Below are 19,524 nucleotides of genomic sequence, written 5' to 3' on the forward strand. Positions count from 1 at the left end.
GGCTGTTTTGAACTGTCAGAAAAGTGTGAAGTATCTAGTTTTGAAGTTGGTGTTGTGGTTCCTGAAGCTGCGAGAGGGGCTACAGGCAGATGCAGAGATGGAGTGACGGTTGGATGGGGGCTTCGGCCTTGAGCTTATCCCCAGAGTGACCAGGAGGAGGTGCCATTCTGGTGGTGAGTGATGTGCTCCATTGACACAAGGGGAAAATATTGAGCAGAACTAACAAACATGAAAACACTCAAGAGGTGAGAGTAGCTGAGCAGTGTTATTTTTTTATTCAGTGAGCTGGCTGCCAAAGTTTTGAATGTTAAGGAGAAAGAGGGACATGTTTCTCAAGAAAATTTCCCCATTTTTCAGTCAGCTCTATTCATTTTTTGTGAAGAGTGTGAAAGAAGAAATTCCCCCAGTGAAAATGGGAGACTTGTTATCGGGGACAGGGCATATTCCACGAACACCAGGCTAGCGGGAGGTCCTCTAGGGGTAAGAAGGTAGCTGCAATCTAGCCCCCATGTTTATACAGTCCTTTAAATAGTAAAAGATTCTACCAGCTATGGTAAGGGTTATCAGCACCCAAACCCTTTAACTGTGGATGGACCTGATGCTTTTGAGTTAATAGTGCCTCTTTATCAACACAAAAAAACTGCCCAAAATTGGAAAAAATGGTTTTCAGCTTTTTTTTTTTTTAATTTTCCAATAAAAGATCAAATATTTTTGAGGAAAGAAGAGACAGACTGGGAAAATGCAATTTTGCATCAAAAAAGTTTGGAAAAGTGTGGATGCCCCACCAATTCTTTTGGAACCTTCACCTGGGGACAAATCTGGTTTAGGCCATGTCTACAAAAGTGAGTTTACAGTGGCATAGCTGCACTGAGTGGTGGTAGCTATGTTGGTGGGAGACACTTTCCCACCGACATAGCACTGTCAACGCCGGTCCTTCTGGCAGTGTAATTTATGTCACTCAAAGGGTTGTTTTTTCCACACCTCTGAGTGACATAAATTATATCGGAAAAAAAATGGTAGTGTAGACATAGCCTTATTCTTATCTGAGAGTCACTCAGGGACTAATCCAAAGCCAAATGTAATCAGCAACAGTCTTTCAAGTGACTTTGATCAACGGGCTTTGGATCAGACTCTTTCTGACTCCAGGACCCCTTAGTGCCAATGGGCAGGGGCAAAGGGGGTACACAGGATTTTACAGGGATCCCCTGGATCAGATATATACAGAATAGTTCAGCAAAGGGTGACATGTGAGATCTCTATGAGACAGTAGCTCACTGGTTGTCATAATTATTACAAAATGTATGTATGAATAATATTTAGAGTTATGTATCTATACTGAAAATTATTTCTAAGGTCTTGGAGCTGAGGCAGTTACCAGGAGGCAACATACATCGGAAATGTCCCTTTCAGACAGGAGGTAAAAGACACATATCTCCCTGTCTGGCCTTTTGTGTATTGGGTGTTGTCTGCCTCACAATAGAGGCCTATGTGCATACTGAGACACGGACAAAGAAGAGATTGCAAAATCTGCAAGAGATGAAAGAAATCTACAGGAATAAATAAACAGCAGAGGGTGTCATGTTCATGAGTAAAAACAAAAAGATTGTTCTGGTCTATCCTGGAGAGCAAAGTGACATGCTGGACTCTTCATCTAGGAGTCAACTAACAGCGGGCTTGTGCCATGAAAGGAGGGTCACCGCCAACCGTTGTGTAAAGCACTGCAAGGATTTGGGGGAGAGAAATACTCTACAAGACACAAGAGTATCTAGTCAATTAGCTCTAGGCTCTAGAATGTGGGCTATAATTTTATTTTACATAATGTAATCATTCGTTTCCGAGATGTCTACTTGCTCTCACTGGAACCTCTATGCTTTGTCACTTAAACTTATACCTGACACTTAAAAATATTTGTAAACATCTGGCTCCAAGTGCTGATCAGTCTATTCAGCAATTATCTTTGCTAAGGTCAGTTGTAAAGTGAGGCTGATTCCCAGCATGGGGAAATTTAATGTCATTATTAAGTAAGTAGCACCACTTGAGTGAGTCAGATGAAATGAAAATAACTGACCATCTTTTGGTGACTTGTGGTGGTCAGGTCAAAATTCAGAATTGGGATTCATCATTAATTCATTCATTCATGAACAGGGGAATGTCAAGTCAGAGTGGTATTTTACCTCTGTATATGGCCCTGGTAGGACCGCTGCTGGAATATTGTATCCAGTTTTGATGCCCACAATTCAAGAAGAATATTGACAAATTGGAGAGGATTCAGAGAAAGGCCACACAAATGATTAATCTAGCAGACAGAGGTCTGACACCATCCAATGGCTGGAAGTTGAAGCTAGACACATTCAGTTTGGAAATAAGGTATACATTTTTCACAGTGAATGTAATTAACCTGCTTGATTAATTATTTTGGGGAAGTTCTGCGCCCCGCGTTATACAGAAGGTCAGACTGGCTGATCACAGTGTTCTCTTTGGGCTTTGAAATCTATGGCTCTAGTAAAAAAGTGTAAAAGTCGGTAAAGTGCCCATATTCCACTGAGTGGGAAGAGGTAGGACACCAGATAAGATGAAAAAAATCTCTCATGGCAGCAGCTGGATCTGTGGATAAACAGAATACTTGAGTCAGGTCTCATAAAAGGCTGGGTTATCAGGATAAAAATGAATTTGTACACAAGGAAAATCAGATATTCAGACAAATGAGGGCCAAATAAAATGCTAGATAAATATAGAAATGATGTTGGCTATACAGTTGAAATGCCAGGCAAACCATTTTCCTGGTCAAGATTCTTGACCCAACTGTTGGGCAACTAAATAGCAGGGAGAGCGGAATCTCAATACCTCTGGAATTAAGTTAGAGGGATTAGTTAAAAATGTAATTTATTTTCTTCAGTTAAAATTGCCACATTTTCTCTCCCTTAGATGCAATCAATAGAAAACATGGAGTGGGGAAATCAAACCACATTCATCACCAAATTCATCCTCCTGGGATTCGGAAATCTCCCTGAACTGCAGATCCTTCTCTTCCTGCTATTTTTAGTTAGCTACTTTGTGACGATGGCTGCGAACATCCTCATCTTTGCCCTAGTTGTAGGTGATCAACAACTTCACACCCCAATGTACTTCTTCCTGGGGAACTTGTTGTGCTTGGAGACTTGCTATACCTCCAACATCCTGCCCAGGATGCTGGCCAGTCTTCTGACTGGAGACAGAACTGTTTCTTTTAGGGGCTGTATTGTACAAATGTATGTCTTTGGTTCTCTGGGAGCTACAGAATGTTACCTCCTGGCAGCAATGTCATATGATTGGTACTTAGCGATATGTAAATCCCTGTATTACGCAACCCTGATGAATAGCAGGTTCTGTCTCCTGCTAGCACCCATCTCTTAGCATAATAATATTGTTGGTGTCACAATTAACTTTCTGTGGCCCCCAGTGAAATTGACGATTTCTTCTGTGATCTCACCCCTGTGTTAAAACTCTCCAGAACTGATAATCACCTGATGCAACTTACAGTGTTCATGTTTGCTTCGATTTTCACTCTCCCTCATTTCTGTTCACTGTTATAGCCTATGTTGCTATTATAGGCACCATCCGGAGACTCTCGTCCACAATCCTCCTTGCACAAGGGCCCTGCCATGTGGGCCAAACCCACTTTTCAACTATGAACTCCAGAGGCGTGGAGGTGTCTAACAATGAATCACCTGGTGTGTGCATAGGCTGTGTCTGCACTACAGATGCCTGTTTACATGGTAGATGTACCTAGTTCTGCAGAAGAATTATTCCACGAAACTAGTGACTGCCTCTCAGGAAGGTGGATTAACTACATGGAAAACACCCTTCTGTCAATGAAGGAAGTGTCTACACTAAGGTGCTACAGCTAACCAATAGCTGTACTGGGAGAGCCCCCTCATCTAGACACAGCAAATGCAGAGAGAAGGAGTTTTTCTGATGGTGTAGGAACAGCAGCTCCTGAACAATGTTAGCTGTGGAAACAGAAGCCCTCTTCTGTTTACATGGCTTTGTCTACACCAGAGGTTTTGTTGGCTTAGTTGTATTGCTTTGGGGTTGTGGTTAAGGGTAGACCAAAGCTTTGATCATATGATCGGTCTGAATTCGGAAGGGGTCACCTGACAAAGGAAATTGGAGGTTATAAAAGAGAGATTTCAGAGTAGCAGCCGTGTTAGTCTGTATTCGCAAAAAGAAAAGGAGTACTTGTGGCACCTTAGAGACTAACAAATTTATTAGAGCATAAGCTTTCGTGAGCTACAGCTCACTTCATCGGATGCATTTGGTGGAAAAAACAGAGGAGAGATTTATATACACACACACAGAGAACATGAAACAATGGGTTTATCATACACACTGTAAGGAGAGTGATCACTTAAGATAAGCCATCACCAACAGCAGGGGGGGGAAGGAGGAAAACCTTTCATGGTGACAAGCAGGTAGGCTAATTCCAGCAGTTAACAAGAATATCAGAGGAACAGTGGGGGGTGGGGTGGGAGGGAGAAATACCATGGGGAAATAGTTTTACTTTGTGTAATGACTCATCCATTCCCAGTCTCTATTCAAGCCTAAGTTAATTGTATCCAGTTTGCAAATTAATTCCAATTCAGCAGTCTCTCGTTGGAGTCTGTTTTTGAAGCTTTTTTGTTGAAGTATAGCCACTCTTAGGTCTGTGATCGAGTGACCAGAGAGATTGAAGTGTTCTCCAACTGGTTTTTGAATGTTATAATTCTTGACGTCTGATTTGTGTCCATTCATTCTTTTACGTAGAGACTGTCCAGTTTGGCCAATGTACATGGCAGAGGGGCATTGCTGGCACATGATGGCATATATCACATTGGTAGATGCACAGGTGAACGAGCCTCTGATGGTGTGGCTGATGTGATTAGGCCCTATGATGGTATCCCCTGAATAGATATGTGGACAGAGTTGGCAACGGGCTTTGTTGCAAGGATAGGTTCCTGGGTTACTGGTTCTGTTGTGTGGTGTGTGGTTGCTGGTGAGTATTTGCTTCAGATTGGGGGGCTGTCTGTAAGCAAGGACTGGTCTGTCTCCCAAGATCTGAGAGAGCGATGGCTCGTCCTTCAGGATAGGTTGTAGATCCTTGATGATGCGTTGGAGGGGTTTTAGTTGGGGGCTGAAGGTGATGGCTAGTGGCGTTCTGTTGTTTTCTTTGTTGGGCCTGTCCTGTAGTAGGTGACTTCTGGGTACTCTTCTGGCTCTGTCAATCTGTTTCTTCACTTCAGCAGGTGGGTACTGTAGTTGTAGGAATGCATGATAGAGATCTTGTAGGTGTTTGTCTCTGTCTGAGGGGTTGGAGCAAATGCGGTTATATCGTAGCGCTTGGCTGTAGACAATGGATCGAGTGGTATGATCTGGATGAAAGCTAGAGGCATGTAGGTAGGAATAGCGGTCAGTAGGTTTCCGATATAGGGTGGTGTTTATGTGACCATCGCTTATTAGCACCGTAGTGTCCAGGAAGTGGATCTCTTGTGTGGACTGGTCCAGGCTGAGGTTGATGGTGGGATGGAAATTGTTGAAATCATGGTGGAATTCCTCAAGAGCTTCTTTTCCATGGGTCCAGATGATGAAGATGTCATCAATGTAGCGCAAGTAGAGTAGGGGCATTAGGGAACGAGAGCTGAGGAAGCGTTGTTCTAAGTCAGCCATAAAAATGTTGGCATACTGTGGGGCCATGCGGGTACCCATCGCAGTGCCGCTGATTTGAAGGTATACATTGTCACCAAATGTGAAATAGTTATGGGTCAGGACAAAGTCACAAAGTTCTGCCACCAGGTTAGCCGTGACAGTATCGGGGATACTGTTCCTGACGGCTTGTAGTCCATCTTTGTGTGGAATGTTGGTGTAGAGGGCTTCTACATCCATAGTGGCTAGGATGGTGTTTTTAGGAAGATCACCAATGGACTGTAGTTTCCTCAGGAAATCGGTGGTGTCTCGAAGATAGCTGGGAGTGCTGGTAACGAAGGGCCTGAGGAGGGAGTCTACATAGCCAGACAATCCTGCTGTCAGGGTGCCAATGCCTGAGATGATGGGGCGTCCAGGATTTCCAGGTTTATGGATCTTGGGTAGCAGATAGAATACCCCAGGTCCTGGCTCCAGGGGTGTGTCTGTGCGGATTTGTTCTTGTGCTTTTTCAGGGAGTTTCTTGAGCAAATGCTGTAGTTTCTTTTGGTAACTCTCAGTGGGATCAGAGGGTAATGGCTTGTAGAAAGTGGTGTTGGAGAGCTGCCTAGTAGCCTCTTGTTCATACTCTGACCTATTCATGATGACGACAGCACCTCCTTTGTCAGCCTTTTTGATTATGATGTCAGAGTTGTTTCTGAGGCTGTGGATGGCACTGTGTTCTGCATGGCTGAGGTTATGGGGTAAGCGATGCTGCTTTTCCACAATTTCAGCTCGTGCACGTCGGCGGAAGCACTCTATGTAGAAATCCAGGCTGCTGTTTCGACCTTCAGGAGGAGTCCACCTAGAATCCTTCTTTTTGTAGTGTTGGCAGGAAGGTCTCTGTGGGTTAATATGTTGGTCAGAGGTGTGTTGGAAATATTCCTTGAGTCTGAGACGTCGAAAATAGGATTCTAGGTCACCACAGAACTGTATCATGTTCGTGGGGGTGGAGGGGCAAAAGGAGAGGCCCCGAGATAGGACAGATTCTTCCGCTGGGCTAAGAGTATAGTTGGATAGATTAACAATATTGCTGGGTGGGTTACGGGAACCATTGTTGTGGCCCCTTGTGGCATATAGTAGTTTAGATAGCTTAGTGTCCTTTTTCTTTTGTAGAGAATCAAAGTGTGTTTTGTAAATGGCTTGTCTAGTTTTTGTAAAGTCCAGCCACGAGGAAGTTTGTGTGGAAGGTTGGTTCTTTATGAGAGTATCCAGTTTTGAGAGCTCATTCTTAATCTTTCCCTGTTTGCTGTAGAGGATGTTGATCAGGTGGTTCCGCAGTTTCCTTGAGAGTGTGTGGCACAAGCTGTCAGCATAGTCTGTGTGGTATGTAGATTGTAATGGATTTTTTACCTTCAGTCCTTTCGGTATGATGTCCATCTGTTTGCATTTGGAGAGGAAGATGATGTCTGTCTGTATCTGTGCGAGTTTTTTCATGAAGTTGACAGATTTCCACTCTATACGGCTAAATTCAGTGCCTTTCATAATCACAGGTTTCAGAGTAGCAGCCGTGTTAGTCTGTATTCGCAAAAAGAAAAGGAGTACTTGTGGCACCTTAGAGACTAACAAATTTATTAGAGCATAAGCTTTCGTGAGCTACAGCTCACTTCATCGGATGCATTTGGTGGAAAAAACAGAGGAGAGATTTATATACACACACACAGAGAACATGAAACAATGGGTTTATCATACACACTGTAAGGAGAGTGATCACTTAAGATAAGCCATCACCAACAGCAGGGGGGGGAAGGAGGAAAACCTTTCATGGTGACAAGCAGGTAGGCTAATTCCAGCAGTTAACAAGAATATCAGAGGAACAGTGGGGGGTGGGGTGGGAGGGAGAAATACCATGGGGAAATAGTTTTACTTTGTGTAATGACTCATCCATTCCCAGTCTCTATTCAAGCCTAAGTTAATTGTATCCAGTTTGCAAATTAATTCCAATTCAGCAGTCTCTCGTTGGAGTCTGTTTTTGAAGCTTTTTTGTTGAAGTATAGCCACTCTTAGGTCTGTGATCGAGTGACCAGAGAGATTGAAGTGTTCTCCAACTGGTTTTTGAATGTTATAATTCTTGACGTCTGATTTGTGTCCATTCATTCTTTTACGTAGAGACTGTCCAGTTTGGCCAATGTACATGGCAGAGGGGCATTGCTGGCACATGATGGCATATGTCACATTGGTAGATGCACAGGTGAACGAGCCTCTGATGGTGTGGCTGATGTGATTAGGCCCTATGATGGTATCCCCTGAATAGATATGTGGACAGAGTTGGCAACGGGCTTTGTTGCAAGGATAGGTTCCTGGGTTAGTGGTTCTGTTGTGTGGTGTGTGGTTGCTGGTGAGTATTTGCTTCAGATTGGGGGGCTGTCTGTAAGCAAGGACTGGTCTGTCTCCCAAGATCTGAGAGAGCGATGGCTCGTCCTTCAGGATAGGTTGTAGATCCTTGATGATGCGTTGGAGGGGTTTGAGTTGGGGGCTGAAGGTGATGGCTAGTGGCGTTCTGTTGTTTTCTTTGTTGGGCCTGTCCTGTAGTAGGTGACTTCTGGGTACTCTTCTGGCTCTGTCAATCTGTTTCTTCACTTCAGCAGGTGGGTACTGTAGTTGTAGGAATGCATGATAGAGATCTTGTAGGTGTTTGTCTCTGTCTGAGGGGTTGGAGCAAATGCGGTTATATCGTAGCGCTTGGCTGTAGACAATGGATCGAGTGGTATGATCTGGATGAAAGCTAGAGGCATGTAGGTAGGAATAGCGGTCAGTAGGTTTCCGATATAGGGTGGTGTTTATGTGACCATCGCTTATTAGCACCGTAGTGTCCAGGAAGTGGATCTCTTGTGTGGACTGGTCCAGGCTGAGGTTGATGGTGGGATGGAAATTGTTGAAATCATGGTGGAATTCCTCAAGAGCTTCTTTTCCATGGGTCCAGATGATGAAGATGTCATCAATGTAGCGCAAGTAGAGTAGGGGCACAAGTACTCCTTTTCTTTTTATAAAAGAGAGAGTCTCTCACCAGTTATTTAAGAAAGAAAGTAGAATGACACTGACTGCAGGGGTCAGAGAGAGAGATTCCATGATTCAGAGAAGGAGCCATGAACTGCAGGAATGGGAATCCTGGGTACCCTAAAGGATTCCTGCCCAAGCTCTAAGAATGTCTCAGATGGGTGAGGAAACTGAGGCAGGGAAATGCATGTAAGTGTTCTATTGTTTCCTCCACCACAGTGTATTTCTCATGCAATGTAAATAAAGAATAATTGTGTTTAGAGACTTTTGCAAAGCCTGTGCACCGCTTTGCTTCACCTGTCACCTGCCCCTGGAGGTATCTATAAACTCAGAGCTGCTACATGGGTCGAGTTCTGGGATGGGGTGTGCTTGATCTACTAGGGGATCTGGGGCATCAGCACTGGTCCTGGGGGCATAAGGCAACTGGGCCACATCATTCATTTCCATGAAGGGTTAGAAAGGAGAAACCATACTGCAGCATGCCGAGATCCAGAAAAGCTTAATGCACACATGTCTAGAGAACTGGGACAGCAGTCTGGCGAATGCCCCGTCTTAGTTCCAAATGAACCATTTTTTTCCTGGATTTTTTTATTTAGCCACTGAACAAAAAAAATTAATTTTTTGCTCAGTTCTAATCGTCAGGCACCTAATATCTCTAAAGCCCTGGCCATACATGGCTTATGAGTACCACACCAACTGACACTTTGATGATTTAGGAAAAATATGTATTATACACACCATCTGTACATTAGTGTATATTAGGCACAAATAGTATAACAGTATATAGCTTAAATTGGCCTACACCTTAACTCTACTCCTATTCCCTTATGATAAGCATCCCACAACTCCTTGCATTATCTTAAGTCAGCTTTGGCTGAAGTAGATTGAATAGTTGTACAAATCAGGATATATGATTATTTTATTATAGCAACAGGTAGGAAATTGTTTTCACAGGCCTGTACTGGAATAACCCAAAGAGGATAAAACATATGATTGTACTGCCCTAGTAGAGGCCTAGCAGGTGCTTTCATGCCCTTTGGTACTTAGAATCATAGAATCATAGAATCATAGAATATCAGGGTTGGAAGGGACCCCAGAAGGTCATCTAGTCCAACCCCCTGCTCAAAGCAGGACCAAGTCCCAGTTAAATCATCCTAGCCAGGGCTTTGTCAAGCCTGACCTTGAAAACCTCTAAGGAAGGAGATTCTACCACCTCCCTAGGTAACGCATTCCAGTGTTTCACCACCCTCTTAGTGAAAAAGTTTTTCCTAATATCCAATCTAAACCTCCCCCATTGCAACTTGAGACCATTACTCCTCGTTCTGTCATCTGCTACCATTGAGAACAGTCTAGAGCCATCCTCTTTGAAACCCCCTTTCAGGTAGTTGAAAGCAGCTATCAAATCCCCCCTCATTCTTCTCTTCTGCAGACTAAACAATTCCAGCTCCCTCAGCCTCTCCTCGTAAGTCATGTGCTCTAGACCCCTAATCATTTTTGTTGCCCTTCGCTGTACTCTTTCCAATTTATCCACATCCTTCTTGTAGTGTGGGGCCCAAAACTGGACACAGTACTCCAGATGAGGCCTCACCAGTGTCGAATAGAGGGGAACGATCACGTCCCTCGATCTGCTCGCTATGCCCCTACTTATACATCCCAAAATGCCATTGGCCTTCTTGGCAACAAGGGCACACTGCTGACTCATATCCAGCTTCTCGTCCACTGTCACCCCTAGGTCCTTTTCCGCAGAACTGCTGCCGAGCCATTCGGTCCCTAGTCTGTAGCGGTGCATTGGATTCTTCCATCCTAAGTGCAGGACCCTGCACTTATCCTTATTGAACCTCATTAGATTTCTTTTGGCCCAATCTTCCAATTTGTCTAGGTCCTTCTGTATCCTATCCCTCCCCTCCAGCGTATCTACCACTCCTCCCAGTTTAGTATCATCCGCAAATTTGCTGAGAGTGCAATCCACACCATCCTCCAGATCATTTATGAAGATATTGAACAAACGGGCCCCAGGACCGACCCCTGGGGCACTCCACTTGACACCGGCTGCCAACTAGACATGGAGCCATTGATCACTACCCGTTGAGCCCGACAATCTAGCCAGCTTTCTACCCACCTTATAGTGCATTCATCCAGCCCATACTTCCTTAACTTGCTGACAAGAATGCTGTGGGAGACCGTGTCAAAAGCTTTGCTAAAGTCAAGAAACAATACATCCACTGCTTTCCCTTCATCCACAGAACCAGTAATCTCATCATAAAAGGCGATTAGATTAGTCAGGCATGACCTTCCCTTGGTGAATCCATGCTGACTGTTCCTGATCACTTTCCTCTCCTCTAAGTGCTTCAGGATTGATTCTTTGAGGACCTGCTCCATGATTTTTCCAGGGACTGAGGTGAGGCTGACCGGCCTGTAGTTCCCAGGATCCTCCTTCTTCCCTTTTTTAAAGATGGGCACTACATTAGCCTTTTTCCAGTCATCCAGGACTTCCCCCGTTCGCCACGAGTTTTCAAAGATAATGGCCAAGGGCTCTGCAATCACAGCCGCCAATTCCCTCAACACTCTCGGATGCAATTCGTCCGGCCCCATGGACTTGTGCACGTCCAGCTTTTCTAAATAGTCCCTAACCACCTCTATCTCTACAGAGGGCTGGCCATCTCTTCCCCATTTTGTGATGCCCAGCACAGCAGTCTGGGAGCTGACCTTGTTAGTGAAAACAGAGGCAAAAAAAGCATTGAGTACATTAGCTTTTTCCACATCCTCTTCCACTTGAAATGCATCTGTTCAGACCAAGGAGATAAGAGGTACAGCATGGTACCAGAAAAACAAGGTATAAAACTCTGATTAGTTTCAAATGATGAACACTTTTACTTGTAAACAGGACAGGTATAAAGAGATAAGCATAGCAGTATAAATTTGGGGGCTCACCATCTGCGTAAGGTGAATGTAACATGACAACATGAGATGGCTTCCTGGAGATTGGTATCATACAGAACCTTTTTCCTGTAATATATTATTACTGGTTTATAGCAATAAACTTGACTGAAATTGATTACTTGGTCTCTTTTAATGAACCAAAGTGGGTGAAGCAATTTACTATATGATAAATAAACACTAAATAACGTTGTATTGGTTGCAATATAATAAAAGAGCAAATGGTATCAGTTGGACTGGTTTGTGCATGTCATCAGATCAATACCGCCCCATGAGACAACTTCCCATCACGAACCAGCCTCCTACTGTATAAGTTGTCATCCTGTTAGTAGATACAAAATAGAGGCCAAACCATTCTTTATCTCACTATGGCTCATATGCACCAACATCTTGCATCTTATAATAAAGAGCCAGGTCCAAAGTTATTTGTAGCTAAGGGAAAGTCTCTCAGGGCAAGTCTTCACTAGTTATGTTAAAGCTCTGCCGTGGCAGCGCTATCGTGGCAGCACTTTAATGTGGCTGTGTAGTCATGGCACCGATGCTGGGAGAGAGCTCCTGCAGCACTGTAAAAAAACCATCCCCACAAAGGGAGTAGCTACCAGCGCTGGTGTATTGTTGTGATGGGATCCCCCTGGGGTGCAGCCTCGAACTGTGGGACCACTGTGCCCCCTGAATTCTCTCTAGCCTGGCTGTCTCTCACAATGCCTTGCTAGTGATCAAGAGCAATCCCCTTCAGGTGCTGTGATCACTCAGCACAACTGCATGTGGAGCCCCACACCCAGCTAGATTACATAAATGCTCCCAGAGCCACTTGTATCTCACAGAGAAAGGCACCAGAGCCAAATCCCCCCAGCTCCCAACACTGCATCCCAGGAATATATCATCTTATACTGCTCAAGATGGGCAGTGCACATTTATTAATTGGTTCACCACTTCATCAATGCCCCACACTTCATAAAAACTCACTGGTAAAGATAAACAATTAACAAAATTTATTGACTATAAAAGGTTGATTTTCAGTGATATTAAGTGATAGACAAAAATTAGAGTTAGTTACCAAAAGAAATAAAATATAAGCACACAGTCTAAACTCTCAAATCTACTACACTGGGCAGCAACTAAATTAAGCAGTTTTTCTCACCCCACAGAATATTACAGTCCTTCTGTCAAGGTTCCTTCCCCACTCTGAACTCCAGGATACAGATGAGGGGACCTGCATGAAAAACCTCCTAAGCTTATTTTTACCAGCTTAGGTTAAAACTTCCCCAAAGTACAAACTATTTTACCTTTCGTCCCTGGACTTTATTGCTGCCACCACCAAGCGTCTAACACATATAACAGGGAAAGAGCCCGATTGGAAACGTCTTTCCTCCCAAAATCCCCCCAACCTGTACACCCCCCTTCTTGGGGAAGGCTTGAAGAAAATCCTCACCAATTTGCATAGGTGAACACAGACCCAAACCTGTGAATCTTAAGAACAAGGAAAAAGCAATCAGGTTCTTAAAAGAAGAATTTTAATTGAAGAAAAAGTAAAAGAATCACCTCTGTAAAATCAGGATGGTAAATATCTTACAGGGTAATCAGATTCAAAACATAGAGAATCCCTCTAGGCAAAACCTTAAGTTACAAAAAGACACAAAAACAGGAATATACATTCCATTCAGTACAACGTATTTTATCAGCCATTTAAACAAAACAGAATCTAATGTATATCTAACTAGATTGCTCACTGATTTTTTACAGCAGTTCTGACCTGCATTACTGCTCTGGTCCCGGCAAAGGCAACACACAGACAGAGAGAACCCTTTGTTCCCCGCCCCTCCAGCTTTGAAAGTATCTTGTCTCCTCACTGGTCATTTTGGTCAGGTGCCAGCGAGGTTATCTTTAGCTTCTTAACCCTTTACAGGTGAAAGGGGTTTTCCTCTGGCCAGGAGGGATTTAAAGGTGGTTAGCCTTCCCTTTATATTTATGATACCTTCATATACAGGTTTGTTCCTTAAACCTGGCCCAATCTCCTGTGTCATGGGATAAGAGGGAAGATCCTTTCATGGATTGAGAACTGGTTAAAAGACAGGGAACAAAGGGTGGGAATAAATGGTAAATTCTCAGAAAGGAGAGGGGTAACTAGTGGTCTTCCCCAAGGGTCAGTCCTAGGACCAATCCTGTTCAACTTATTCAGAAATGATCTCGAGAAAGGGGCAAACAGTGAGGTGGCAAAGTTTGCAGATGATAATAAACTGCTCAAGATAGTTAAGACCAAAGCAGACTGTGAAGAACTTCAAAAAGATCTCACAAAACTAAATGACTGGGCAACAAAATGGCAAATGAAATGTAATGTGGATAAATGTAAAGTAATGCACATTGGAAAAAATAACCCCAACTATATATACAATATGATGGGGTGAATTTAGCTACAACTAATCAGGAAAGAGATCTTGGAGTCATCATGGATAGTTCTCTGAAGATGTCCGTGCAGTGTGTAGAGGCATCAAAAAAGCAAACGGGATGTTAAGAATCATTAGAAAAAGAATAGAGAATAAGACGGAGAATATCTTATTGCCCTTATATAAATCCATGGTACGCCTACATCTTGAATACTGGGTACAGATGTGGTCTCCTCATCTCAAAAAAGATATACTGGCATTAGAAAAGGTTCAGAGAAGGGCAACTAAAATGATTAGGGGTTTGGAACGGGTCCCATATGAGGAGAGATTAAAGAGGGTAGGACTTTTCAGCTTGGAAAAGAGGAGACTAAGGGGGGATATGATAGAGGTATATAAAATCATGAGTGGTGTGGAGAAAGTGAATAAGGAAAATTTATTTACTTGTTCCCATAATATAAGAACAAGGGGCCACCAAATTAAATTAATGGGTAGCAGGTTTAAAACAAATAAAAGGAAGTTCTTCTTCACACAGCACACAGTCAACCTGTGGAACTCCTTGCCTGAGGAGGTTGTGAAGGTTAGGACTATAACAGGGTTTAAAAGAGAACTGAATAAATTCATGGAAGTTAAGTCCATTAATGGCTATTAGCCAGGATGGGTAAGAAATGGTGTCCTTAGCCTCTGTTTGTCAGAGGGTGGAGATGGATGGCAGGAGAGAGGTCATTTGATCATTACCTGCTAGGTTCACTCCCTCTGGGGCACCTGGCATTGGCCACTGTTGGTAGACAGGACACTGGGCTGGATGGACCTTTGGCCTGACCCAGTATGGCCATTCTTATGTCTTTATGTTCTTATGTCTTCTTCTGAGTGTCTTGGTTGCTTGCAGCATAGGTGGGGGCAGGAGAAGGGCCCAGTATGTGTCCACTTTATCTGTTGTATACCCCCAGTCCATGTGCTTGGAAATCACAAGTCCAGGCATATCTGGGGGCATTGCTGAGTCACCCAGCAAAGTTGAGCTATTCCCTGGTGTGGCCTCATGCAGGTGAGTCATTGTATTGTAGCTCCCAATGGCTATTGATGGGTTGCTTGACACCCCGCCCGGGCATTGGTTACTTTCCTTGTTGTTGCCTCTGGGGAGCTACTATCTGGCTGATTCTTCAATTTGCATGTTTTAGTGACAACTATACATTGCAATTCTTGTAACTTCATGTTCATTAATATATACATATACGGAAAGAGAAATGACTTTCATCAGATCATAACCTTTCCCCTTATACTTTACAAGGCATGCTTTATAAGTAAGATCACAATTATATGAAAATGAGGAATATGGGGATTACACTATGTTCCCCCAAAGTATAGAATGGCACAATTATCAACACTGTTTTTTCACACCTCTGAGTGAGAAAGTTGCAGCGCTGTAAAGTGGTAGTGTAACCAAGGCCTCTGTCATTTACTACAAAGGGTTTTATGTCAAGCCCTGTAAGGGGCAAAGGCAACAGTTATTTTTTCCATGTCTGATAAGGGATACATTAATGTTTTATAGTACAGTAATCCACCTCCACCTTTCCCATCCCACATCCACAGTATATTCCCTCACACTGTGGGAGAAGGAGCCCCTCGCTCTTTCAGCAAAGACCAGAAGGATGGGTGCAAGTTAGGCCATCAGGCATCAAAGTGGCTTTCAAAACAGCATAGAAAAGTTAAGTGCCTAACTCCCTTTGACATTCAAAGGCAGTTGGGTACCTAGCTCCCTTAGATTCCTACAAAAACCACAGCCAATACCAACAACGAATAAAAACTTTGTTCAGGTGGCAGCTTAGGAGTCTTCTTGCACTGCTATTTGGAGTTCCAGGTCCAGAGATCAGACTGACCTGGGAGCTTTATCCAAGAATTTTTTTTCACTTGGGAGCATTTAATTTTCTTCTTCCTGTAAAAATGAATTGATATTGGTTCCTTTTTTTTCCTATTATTCTAGCAGATCTACTCATCTAATATATAAGATGAACACAGATTTCCATTGAGATCAAAAGTTCTGTCTGCATTAATTTCCTTTGAAATGAGATATTCCCTTTTTTTCTAATGCTTTGTCTTTTAGGTCAACAGTTCTCCTGTCACCATTATTTTCCCTTTGGAATCACTTGTTTTCCATGACTTCCCCTTTGAGGTTAGTAATAAATTTGTCCTTGTACCGTTGTTTTTCCTTTCCAAAAACAAATATTAACTTTCCTCTATGTAATAATTTCAAATTCCTAGCAGCAGAAATATAAGGGAAGATTACATCATGTCATAGGAAAGAGAAATTACCAACCAGGAGAGACATTAATTGCTGTGAAAGGGAATAATAACAAAATACACCAAGAAGCACTATAAGATCCGGCATCCAGATAGGAACCCAAAGCTCAGTTTACTGAGATAATTGCATCCGATGAAGTGAGCTGTAGCTCACAAAAGCTTATGCTCAAATAAATTTGTTAGTCTCTAAGGTGCCACAAGTACTCCTTTTCTTTTTTGCGAATACAGACTAACATGGCTGCTACTCTGAAACCTGAGATAATTGAAGTGTATCAATAGTAGAAGAGAATGGAAAAGGAAGTGCACAGACTACAATCTTATCTCAGAAAATCTGAAGGAAGGGTTAGGGTTAGGGTTAGGGTTAGGGTTAGGGTAAGGGTAAGAGTAAGGGTAAGGGTTAGGTTAGGGTTAGGGTTAGCATTAGGGTAAGGGTAAGGGTAAGGGTAAGGGTTAGGGTTAGGCTTAGGGTTAGGGTTAGGGCTAGGGTTAGGGTTAGGGTTAGGGTGCAGTTGTCAATAGATCATCAGTGTGAAAGGTAAAGCAGTACAGTAAAAATGAAAGAATCTGATTTAGAAAAGAAAAATACCTGCTCGGGTACCCCGCATATAAGAAAGAATAGGAATCCTTGTTCAACCCAGGAGGAAAGTAAATGAAGGGAGATGAGTTATCGCAAAACATGCCTAAGAAAGAGCAATGAATGGCTCTCAGATTTAGAACATAAAAATGGCCATGCTGGGTTAGACCAAAGGTCCATCTAACCCAATATCCTGTCTTCCAACAGTGGCCAATGCCAGGTGCTTCACAGGGAATGAACAGAACAGTTGATCATCAAGTGACCCAATCCCTTTCACCTATTTCCAGCTTTTGGCAAAAAGAAACTAGGGACACTATCTCTGTCCATCCTGGCTAATAGCCATTGATGGATCTATCCTCCAGGAATTTTTCTAGTTTATTGGCTCCTTTTGTGTGTATTTTATTTTTCACCACATGAGTCTTATTGCTTGTTAATATTTTGAAACAAAAATATAGTCTCGCTTCTCTGTGCATGTTTGTTTTTCTGCATTTCCATTTTTCTGTCATGTACCAAGGTCAATGTACCATTGCCACTCCTGGTGTCGACATAGTTTATATGGGTGCATCATAAATCAGTGGATGAAGAGATCAGAAGCTAGGATATATTAAGAATTGATATATTACAATATACCAAGAAGGCCACATTTGGAGTATTGCATCCAGTTTTGGGCCCCCCACTACAGAAAGGATGTGGATAAATTGGAGAGAGTCCAGAAGAGGGCAACGAAATGATCAGGGGGCTGGGGCACATGACTTTATGAGGAAAGGCTGAAGGAACTGGGCTTGTTTAGTCTGCAGAAGAGACAAGTGAGGGGGGATTTGGATTTGATAGCAGCCTTCAACTACCTGAAGGGGGGTTCCAAAGAGGATGGAGCTTGGCTGTTCTCAGTGGTGGCAGATGACAGAACAAGGAGCAATGGTCTCAAATTGCAGTGGGGGAGGTCTAGGTTGGATATTAGGAAACACTATTTCACTAGGACAGTGTAGAAGCACTGGAATGGGTTACCTAGGGAGGTGGTGGAATCTCCATCCTTAGAGGTTTTTAAGGCCCAGCTTTAGAACACCCTGGCTGGGGTGATTTAGTTGGGGTTGGTCCTGCTTTGAGCAGGGGGTTGGACTAGATTACCTCCTGAGGTCATCCCTAATGACCCTAATCTTCTATGATTCTATTATTCTAAGCGTGTAGGAGAAAAAACAGGAAGAGATTTCAGAGTTATTGTTTCTGATACCTTTGCTTTAATAGCAAGGATCTACTACTTCTCTTTAAACATATAAAGATATCAAGTTGCAATGGGGGAGGTTCAAGTTGCAATGGGGGAGGTTTAGATTGGATATTAGGAAAAACTTTTTCACTAAGAGGGTGGTGAAACACTGGAATGCGTTACCTAGGGAGGTGGTAGAATCTCCTTCCTTAGAGGTTTTTAAGGTCAGGCTTGACAAAGCCCTGGCTGGGATGATTTAACTGGGACTTGGTCCTGCTTTGAGCAGGGGGTTGGACTAGATGACCTTCTGGGGTCCCTTCCAACCCTGATATTCTATGATTCTATGATTCTATGATATATGTATTTTATTGCTCATAAAATTTGGAGAAATAAACAGCCTCTCTCTCTCTCTCTCTCTCTCTCCATATATTCATTTCATTCTGTCTATATATCTCTGTAATTCTCCAGCTTTTTATTTTTCTACAGGCACATTCTTCCTTCTGGATAAAAATGACTCTCTAATTTCTCTCTTGATGAGTTTTCATTTTTATTTCCCTTACATTTCTTTATATGGGGTTGGATTCTGATCTCAGTTGCACTTATGTAAATCCATATGAAGCTGATGCAATTTACCCTGGTGTAACTGAGATCAGGAAACAGCCTGTGATGTGTGTTTAGGGGTTTTTTTTGTGTGTCTTTGTCTGTTTCTCAGCTCCATCTATCAAATGGTGCAAATTTTTCTTTGAATCTACTGTGCTAGAGGACAGCTGGATAGACCTTCATACAAACCACAACCTCTTTGGTGTTTCAGTTTGTGTCTTACGAGGTTTATCTATACTACATCTGGGCAATGTAATTCCCTGCTCTGGTAGACCTACACACACTAGCTTTGATTGAGCTATTGTGCTAAAAATAGCAGTGTAGCCTCAGCGGAACAGCCTAGCTGTCCGAGCACAATCCCCTCTGAGATCCCAGGTACGTACACCGGTGGTTATCCCAAGCCGTGGTCTCTAGTGCCATGTTCTCACTGCTCATTTTCTCCTGCTAGCTTGATCAAAGCTAATCCATGTGTGTCTATCCAAGCTGGGAATTACACCTCCCAGCTGCAGGGGAGACGTACCCGCGGTTGAACTCTAAACATCTTTCATTTCCAATCTATTGATTTTTTTTGTCATATCTTCTAGATTTGTTGATGTGACACTGATGTGATAAAGATACTTCAAAATCCGAACTCAAAAGTCTCTATTTAGAGTTCAAGAGAGCTTATGGGACTTAGATGGGACATTTCTGTAGTACAATAGGGTTCCATGCTTTTGGTTCGCCTATATTGGAAGTTCATCTTCTTAATGATATGAGTCTTCCTCTGTTTATTGACAACTTCATTTTTCCAGTGGAGAGATGCAGTGGCATGAGATTATCTACTCCAGCTTTCTGCCATGTAA

At 43.0% G+C, this 19,524-nt stretch overlaps 1 pseudogene; it reads left to right on the forward strand.

The window, feature by feature from the left end:
- LOC119841836 overlaps nucleotides 1-19,524 on the forward strand; it is a 362,869-nt pseudogene that overhangs the window by 327,791 nt on the left and 15,554 nt on the right.

Source organism: Dermochelys coriacea, chromosome 13 (genome assembly GCF_009764565.3).
Source record: "Dermochelys coriacea isolate rDerCor1 chromosome 13, rDerCor1.pri.v4, whole genome shotgun sequence".
NCBI classification, from domain to species: domain Eukaryota; kingdom Metazoa; phylum Chordata; order Testudines; family Dermochelyidae; genus Dermochelys; species Dermochelys coriacea.